The sequence below is a fragment of the Myotis lucifugus genome, unplaced genomic scaffold, assembly GCF_000147115.1.
Source record: "Myotis lucifugus unplaced genomic scaffold, Myoluc2.0 scaffold_391, whole genome shotgun sequence".
In the NCBI taxonomy this organism is placed as follows: domain Eukaryota; kingdom Metazoa; phylum Chordata; class Mammalia; order Chiroptera; family Vespertilionidae; genus Myotis; species Myotis lucifugus.
This window is the reverse complement of record NW_005871439.1, coordinates 363,689-372,785: the sequence shown is the minus strand read 5'-3', so window position 1 is coordinate 372,785 and position 9,097 is coordinate 363,689. Positions and strand designations below refer to the sequence as shown.

At 57.9% G+C, this 9,097-nt stretch overlaps 1 long non-coding RNA gene across 1 annotated transcript; it reads right to left on the bottom strand.

The window, feature by feature from the left end:
- Positions 1–411: 411 nt before the first annotated feature.
- Positions 412–8,664, bottom strand: LOC111823097. Its single transcript, XR_002826093.1, has 3 exons — positions 8,604–8,664; positions 3,147–3,203; positions 412–955 (listed from the first exon to the last, which is right to left on the bottom strand). It is a non-coding gene; the product is annotated as an uncharacterized LOC111823097 (long non-coding RNA).
- Between the last annotated feature and the right edge of the window lie 433 nt (positions 8,665–9,097).

Below are 9,097 nucleotides of genomic sequence, written 5' to 3'. Positions count from 1 at the left end.
GTCACTTCCTGACCTTGGGCAGACTTTGCCTCTCCCTTGAATCTCTGCTGGTGCTCAGAGGGAGCCTGGCCGAGAGCAGAGGCCCTGACTGCACCCTCCCCCAAGACCAGGTCCCAAGGACCCTACCGAATGGGGGGGGCATGGGATGGAACATGGGATGGGAGTGGGGAGGAGCTGCCAGTGGGAGGGAGGGCGGATGCGGCTCAGTGGGCGCGGTCGCTGGCATCTGTCTCATGCCATTTGCCTTGTGAGTGATTCTCATGTCGGGGCCGCTTTTTGGATGGGGATATTCTGGGCATCTCCTCTTTCTGATGGTCCCTGGGAGGAGGCAGTCAGGGTCTGGGCGGAGCCTGGGCCTTCTCCCCATGTTATGGGCTCCTGGAGGTGGTGGTTGGAGCGGGGTCGGGGGATAGCAATCGGGGTGCTATCCCGAAAGGAGAGGGTTTGTTTCCCAGAGGGGAGGAGACCCAGGCCAGGGGACTCGCCGGAAGGAGACGGACACTGGGCCTCGTTCCCACCACCCGAAGGGGCCGGGCCGGGTCTCAGACCCCTGCTCCTTGCAACAGTCCTCGATTCTGCCACTGGGGGCAAAGGCAGGCAGGGCAGGCCCCACGCAGGCACGCACAGGCTCACCTCCACGCCCACCTCCCCACTCCCCATCCATTCCAGCCGGGTCCAGAGGGGCTGGTCAAAGGGCACGCACAAGAGCTGCCAGGGAACTCCCTGAGGCAAGTTGAGAGCTAGGCCTTGTTTTCCCAGGGTGGGCGGGGGCCTGTGCCAGTCAACGCGAGCTGCCAGGACAGGTGGGAAGCACAAATGTATTTCCTCACAGTTCTGAAGCTGGAAGTCCATCCGGGTGCCAGGGCTGCTTTCTCCTGCGGCCTCTCTCCTCAGCTCAGCTTGCAGACGGCCACCTTCTTGGTGTCCTCACGTGGCCTTTTCTCTGGGCACACACCTGGGGGGTGCGGGTGGGGAGGGATACATCTGGTGTCCTTTCCTCTTTTCGTAAGGACACCAGTCCTATCAGGTTAGGGCCCCACCCCTATGACCTCATTTAACCTGAATTACCTCTTTAAGGTACCCCATCTCCAAATATAGTCACATTGGGGGTTATGGCTTAAACCTATGGTTTTGGGGAGGGACACAGTTTAGTCTGTAATAAGGGGTCACCACAAACATGAAAAGCAGGAGCCATCTCCTCTTCACCATCCCCTCCCTGGCTAGGGTGGCCCCGGGTGCCTTGGGGACCCACAGGGCGGTGAGGAGGAGCCCCCGGGAGAGGGATGTCCTGGGAAGAGCCTGGGCTTTGCACCGAGGGTGCGTGCTCTGCTGAACAACCTCCCCTCAGTGAGTCTGATTTCCATCTGCTCCCCTGGGGGCCGCAGGGGGGATTCCGCAGAGTCAAGTGCTTGCGCAGTGCAGTGCCTGCCTCCGAATCGCGGCTCCCTAAACACGCCCGCCCACCTGGAGTTGAGATCTAGGACTTGCCTGTGTTCGGCATCCGGTGTAATCTCAGCATCTGCAGGTGCAGAGGCATCTCTGACTAGCCCTTCCCCTGCCTGTTCTCTCAAGATCCCTCTCGAAGCAGCTTGGGGAAGTGGCTGCTTTTCATGGCCTCCGTGGTAGCCCCAGAGCGTCCTGGGGTGTTTCAATTCTGGTGGCATCAGTCCTGAGCATCTACCGTGAGCCCTTTCCTGTGTTAGCCACGTGGGGGCGAGGTTCCAACCTTCAGGATGTCACCGCCATGCTGAGGGGGAGAAGACCCGCTCCCCACAGAGAACTGGAGAACGGGGCAGAAATCAGTCCTCGGAGGCCCACATTCCGAGAGCGCGGGAGGAAAACCCCAGAGTGGGCTGTAGCCATCTAGACAGGCTTCCCCGCAAGGCCGACCCAGTCAGGTCCTTGAAGGATGAGAAAGGTGGCTTAGCTGAGAGCTTCCACTAGGGGTGAGGGGCCTGGGCAATCAGAGCAGAGACTCCTAAGGTGAGTTCTAGACATCATTGCTTTTTTAAAAAAAGTGAGTTCAAGTTCAGCAGGCATCTGTAGTGCAGGACTTATCAGAGCCTTTAAAAGGCTGGTGGGAATCGTGCGTCCTCAAGGATAGATAGGGGATGAGGTGTTTTCCCCCAACCTTGACCAGGCAGAATCTTTTTATTTTTATTTTTTACGGAGTGTCATTTAGAGCTGGGAAACGCTGGGGTTTCTGTGGGAAAACCACAGCAAGGACAGGAGACGACATAAGTAGGGCACACACAGGTGCTTTGCGGCATCAGCTGGAGAGGCCACAGACCCGGCGGGGCAGGGAAGTCTGGCCTGGGTTCTGGGTGTTGGCGAGCTCTGTGCAGCTTTGGGAGGAGGAGGAGGAGACAGGCTAGTGGTTGGAGCAGCCAGAGGCCTGGCTGTTGGTGATCGGAAGAGAAAGTCCACTGGACACGGTGGTTCTGGGGCAGCTGGCCTTTTGTGGGAAGACGCTGGTGTGTGCGTGTGTGCGTGCGTGAGTGTGACAGGATCCAGCCCCCTGGGAAGGGGCTGACCAGAAGCAGACAGGGGGTTCTAGCCAGGACAAGCAGGGTCTAATTTGTAGGGGAACTGGAGTGTCTGGTGGGAGGGTCTTTGAGGCCCACAGTCAAGAAGCACCAGGCTTCTGGGCCGGGTCCATGTGGGTAGGTTTGGTTCTGGTGGGCGGAGGGGCTGGGAGGCAGACCCCCTGCCCTGGTCAGGCCCAGCTCGCTGGCTGATGGGGGCGGAAGGCCGCGGGCTGCAGCCGGAGGGGCCTGGGCAGTATTGCATGGGGGTGATTAACCTACTAACCCAGGGCTCGGCCGGGACGCTGTGGCGTGTGACGAGGTGCCTGGCCTTCTGCCAACCGACTAACCCACTAACCAGGCCCGAGCATGTCCTACTAACCCCCCCGCAGCCAGACCCTACTAATCTCGCAGCTCAAGGGCCTTGAAAGGGGCTGGGACGTGGGGGCAGACGAGGCTCCGGCAGGCCCCGCCCATGGCCCGGGATCTCTGTGCAGACCCACCTCTCAGGGCAGGGCATGCAATGGGACTCACCGGTCAGCCCCTTCCTGCTGGGCGACCGTGAGCGAGTCACCTCACCTCTCTGAACCCTGAGCAGTAGCCTGAGCGACCGGTCCTTACCTCTCAGGTTTCAGTGAGGAGTCCCTCGAATAGTGAGGTCTTGACACCTGGCAGAAGCTTAAGAAAAAAAGGGTTAGGGTGGGGGTGGGAGGCCCAGACCACCTGGTTGATCATGACCCCCGCCCAGGCCCTGCTCCCTCTGGGTGTCCTGCACACAGACCCCGCTGCCTGTGGCCACACACTCGCTTGGAACCCCTAACCGTCTCTTCCCCCCACTCTTCCTCCTCCTCAGCTTTCTTTTCTGTAGGCAGCTCTTCTGTTCGGTTACTAACCTGGGGGTGCCCCCAGTGCACCCCGACCGTCCCTTAACAGACTAACGGACCCGCGTGTGTTCCTCCTTTTCTCCTAGTGACTCCGTGTGTGCGGCTGCGGTGCCCCTGTCTGCTGGTGCTGTGCTCTGACTTACTAACCCAGCCCCTACTAACCCTCTTTTCTCTTCTTACTAACCCCAGCCCTGCCGAGCTCTGGGCCCCCCTGGGGGCTGGTCCTACCTCCTTTTGGCAAGCGGATGTCTCCGGGGCTGGCCCTGCAGACAGACGCTCCACTTGGCTGCCCCAATTGGCTGTGAGTGGAGCCCATTGGGCCAGGTCTGAGGCGGGGGGACAGCCCACGGACCATCCCAGTGGCCCGGAGGACGGGGAGGTCATGTGCGCCTGGGAGGCTGGCCTCTGAGCATGAGCCTCTCTCCTGTGCCGAGTCTGGTTGCCACAGGGACCGGGTGGGACCAGGGAATCCTCGGGGTGAGTGTGGAGGCCTGTGGGTCTACAGTGTGGAGCACTGGGCGTTTCCCAGCCCAGGGAGCAGAGAGAAGGGCCCGGGGGTGTCCCTCTTCGCAGGGCAGCGGAGGTAGGATCTTCCCCATGGGAAGTGGATGCACAGGAGACAATTGGGGGGAGGGGTCCCCGCACGGGAAGTCAGTAAGGAGCCTTCCCTACACGGGAAGTCAATAAAAAGGATTCTTCCCAAACTCGACATCACCGAGGGGAGCATTTCGTGCTGGAAGTCAGCCAGAGGGGGCATTTCCCATATTTGAAGGATGGGAAGTAGTCATCCCGAGGGGAACTGCCGGCCTTAGCACAGGCAGTGAGAGGTCATGGCCAAGAGACCAGTGAGAGGGGCTGCTCCTGCAATAGGCAGTGGGCTAGAGGGGCCCTTCCCCCATACCCGAGGCTGGGATATGGGACTCCCCGACACCGGGAGTCGATAGGGCCCTTTTTCTTACCAGGGGTCATGGAGGAGGCCTGGGAAGAAAGCAGGTCCTCCCTGGGTTTGGAGTTTGCAGGAGGAAATGTGGGGAGCAAGACATGAACCCCAGGGCCCTGCAGGGTCCTGCAGCCCTGCAGGCCAGCCAGGAGCTCAGCCCTGGCTCCCCGTGCTGCTCCGACCCACACCCTAGCCCCCGCCGGCTTCCCCCAGAGCCCGCCAGCCGCTAGGCCAGGGCCACACCTGGGGGTGATCGTATGCCTCACCTCCAGTAGGCACCGTGGTCTCTTTGGGCTCATCTCTGGCTCCCTCGCACTAACCATTGCTCTCACCCAGCTAACCCCTGCCTTGCCCTGGCTGCCCCCAGGGGCTGACCACTCGCTAACAGCCAACCCTGCCCATCTGGGGGCTCCAGGCTCCTGGCCTGGCTCTGACCGGCTCTTCATTAACCGCTCCTTCACCTCCACTAACTCCGGTCCTCCCGGTCTGTTCCTCTCAGCAGAAACTAACGGCTTGTGGATTTCCTTCTGACTAACAACAGGTCTAACACTCCTCCTGACTGTTACTATTAACAGCTTGGATGCCGGCATGGCTGGGGCGGGGCTGACCCACGTTTGAAATGTTGACTGACACAGGGAGAGGTGTGGCTAGTAGCCTTGGACTTAGGTGACTGCTCTGGATCAGAGCCATCTTGAGTCAGTAAAGACCATGGTACCCAAAAGGGAGGCGTAGGGCTGGGTGTGGCTCAGGCTTGATGGGGGAGTGGTGTCGCTGGGGTGGGGTCAGAAGCACAGTCTGCTTTGCGAGGTATTGGCCACTGGACACCCTCATAATCTGCATTTGGGTTTGGTCCTTTTAAACAATAGCCTCATAGCTGCAATAGTCAGAATGAGTGAGTGCAGCGTTTGTAGCCCCCCAAATGCCTCTCTGGTGTGTACAGAGACTGTGCCATGACATGAAATCATCAGTCACCAGCCCAGGGCCTAGAGTCCTTCATTTGGGGACATTACAGTTTTGGAAGCCCTAGAGCATTAAACTTTGTAGTATTCAGAAGTGGTGTAAATCCATCACCCATTTACACCTTAGCGTGAATTAGCCCAGCCTCTGCTTCTGACTTCTATGCAATTTAGTTGCACTGAGATGACAGCGTCTGGCTGGAAGGGAGTCTGGAAGGGCCGAGGAAGGGTCCTTTGGGAGCAGAGAGGGGAAGCCACAAGGCCAGGGGTTCCTGGGTCAGGGGAGGGGTAGGCGGGCATCAAGGGGAGGAGGTCATGGGAAGAGGGACCAGTTTTGCTGGCTCCCTCTGGTAGCCAGGGTCTGTGTGTGGGAGAGGGCAGCTCATGCAGGGCCTGGAGGGTTGGATCAGCTCAGGGACAGGGTCAGAGGCCGGCCTGGAGGCCGTGCAGGCAAAGCGCTCTGGTCGTTGGCTGCTGGTCTGGGTTGAGAGCCGCTGCAGCAGTCACAGGCACAGCTAAGCTTAACCGAGTGGCGCTGGCAGTGCCGTGAGGCCCGGGTTGCAAAGGGAACAAGAGGAGAAGGCCCCAGGAAGAGCTTGTGGAAGGTGCATGGGCTGCTGGCAGCACCGGGGATGGGCTGGAGTCTGCGCTGGGGAAACACATGCCTGCTGCCCTCTAGTGGCGGCCTTGCCCCATTGCATGTAAAGCAGGAAGCTCAAAACATTTTCCATCGGGGGAACTCCGCTTTGTTCAACTACAAAGATTTGACGCTGCTGAGGACCTACTATGTGCCAAGCACTGCTCTGGGTGCTGGGACCCACACACGAGCGTTTCCATTATGGTGCTTATATAGCTCAGTGGGGGTGGGGTGGGTGGGGGCCATGGTAGGGATGGTCTGGGCTGTGGAAGCATCCAGGGGACAGACAAGGATACTAATGCGCACATTCTGTGCCAGGTGCAGTGCCAGGCATTGGGGATGCGTGGCGATTAGTGCTTTAATGCCAGTGTGTTGGGGGGTGCGGGGTAGACGGGGGTGTGGGCAGTCAGCGTGGGCTTTCTGAAGAGAGCCCTCTCAGCCGAGCCCTGGTGATGGGGAGTGTGGTGGGGTGAGTTCTGGGCAGCAGGAATGGTGGACACAAAGCTCTGGGGGGGGCAGAGAGGATCAAAGGGGTTCTGGAAGGTTCCCGGGGAATGTAGCAGGAGACAGATGGGAAATGGACCCGTACCAGGGAGTTGGGCTTTGTCCTCAGGGCAATGGGGTGGGAGGCCACCGATGTGATCGAGGAGGCGGTGGTGTTGGATTTGAGTTTTAGGCTGACAATGTGGCCCAGGTGGAATTCCCAGGAGCTTATAAGAGTTCTGGCCAAGTATTAGATAACTGATTAGACCCTTTGGGAACTAGAAGGACCCCCCCCCCCCAGGCCCATCTGGAGATAAGCAGGGTCTATAACTGCTCGCCCCAGTTGAAGGCGGCGCTGAAATGATAAAAAAAAGCAAAGAGAACGGTGTTCACGCCAGGCTGGGGGCTTGGCTGAGCTGCCAGTGACGCCTGGGGGAGGAGCAGCCTCGAGAGCACGTCACCCCAGGCCCCTGTGGTATGTGGCTCCCACGGGAGATCTGGGGGTAGTGGTCATGCTGCAAGTCCCAGAGAGTCTTGTTGGAATGGGAGCCCTTGGTCCAGGGGGCTGCAAGGGGGACCTGCAAGTGTGGAGGAGTGAGCTTCCAAGAGGCTGAGCCTGGCCCTGGGGAGGGAAACATGTGTCTTGGTGGGTAAGGGACCTTCTGTCCCCGGAGACAGAAAGATGGGACTAGGCCACCTTAGAGACTGATGATGGCATTGTGTGTATGTGTCCTTGACCTAATACCAGAGGACGCCGAGCCCACGTAGGCACACTGTTCACCCCCCAACCCCCAACCCTGGCCTGCTGATGTGCGCTCTGGCCTTGAGGCCACTGAACCCACGCTCCTTAGGTTCTCATGAGCTGGGGAACTGGCCACCCAGGCTGAAAAGAAAGGATCCTAATCCTTTAATAGGCAGCAGGAGGGAGGGGCCATGGTGGACGCTGCTTGAGGGCTGTGATGTCACCCATGCTGACCTACGGAGCGGGGAGGACGCCCGGGGTGGGGACTGGTCTCATCCCAACAAAGACCCCGAAGGCCCTTCTGGAAAGTGTTTTCAGGGACCCACTGTTCTACTCTAACAAACCAGAGGAGACATTCTCCGCGTCACAGCCTCCAGGGGAGGGTGCATGTGGGGACAAGAAATGCAGCTGTAGATTAAAATCAGATTTTTACAAGGACCCAGCAACAGAGTGTAAACTGGGCTCTTTGTCTTCACCCATGAATGTCGCATCTTCTGTGTAAATACCATCCTGACATTAAAAGCAGATTCGCACCCAAAGGATGACTGTTTCTTAGCTGGCAAAAGGGATGCGTAGTTGGGAGAGGGGGACCGGTGGATTTTCAAGGAGCAGGAGTGGGCGTGGTCAGCCTGTTTTTCAAGACCATGACCTTTGAAGTCAATACAATGGGTACTCTTATTTTTAATTGTGGGAAAGTGCACAGAACATAAAAGTTACCACCTTCATAATTTTAAGTGTATGATTCAGTGGCATGAAGTACATTCACATTGCTGTGCAACCATCATGCGGAACCACTATCAATATTTATATATATAAAAGCCTAAGTGACCTTTACGACTGGTTGACTGCTATGACATGGACTGAGCACCAGGGGGCAGATGCTCAACACAGGAGCTGCCCCCTGGTGGTCGGTGTGCTCCCACAGCCAACCTCCCTCGGTCCCTATCCCTGGCTGGCCTCGATTGCCCCAATCAGGACTGGGCGAGACGGCCCCAATCGGTCCCGATCACCGGCCAGGCCGAGGGACCCCACCTGTGCATGAATTCGTGCACTGGGCCTCTAGAGTATTTATATATTTAACAATACCACTTGGTGCCTAGAACAGTTCTTCAAAGAAAAGCCGGGTTCTTCTTGTCAGGGAGCTTATATCTCATTGGGAAGGCAAAGAGCTCTTTGGTGACAGAGAAACAGGTAGGAAGAGTTTAGGGTGTGGAGATGAAGGGCTGGCAAATACATGGCACACACATGGCTACCCTCCCTTCCAGCACCCATGGCAGACATTGCTAGTTGATCACCTATCTCTCTTTGGGAACCTGGACGCATCGTCAGGATCTGTCTCAAGACCGGCCTGCCGGGGTGTTTTTAATGATTTTGAAGTCAGTCCTAGCATTGAGATTCCTGAGAAACCTGGTCTGAATCCCAGCTTTGCCACTTACCGGCTGTGAGCTCTTGGGGCTAATTTCCCTTCTCCAGGCCTCCACGTTCTCTGGAAGACGGGGTCAGCTCTTCCTGGAAGAAATGATACACGAGAAAAGCCTTGAAGGATGGGGACAACTTGTCAAAGGCAATAAAATAGCCAATGCTGTCCCAAGGTTCATCAGACCAGTTTTATGGGAGATGGGGGATGCGGGTGGTGGGCACTCCAGAGTTCACAGCAATGCTCAGGGGGCCAAGCCAGAGCTGCAGTTCCTAGGCATGGCCAGAAGGTGGCGGTATTGCGCCAAGACCACTTCTTAGTCTCCGTTCTTAGAAACTGGGTTACTTTCTGGGTGTCTCTGGGGATGCTCTATGGTGGATACTCTTTGGATTCCAGAGTTTTATGGCATTGGGTAGGGAATTTGTTAGGACATGGCATGGACTGGGGACGGGAAGAGGCTGGAGGCGATGCAGCTGAGCAGAGCAGCTCTGGGGCCTCTGTGCTTAAGCCAAG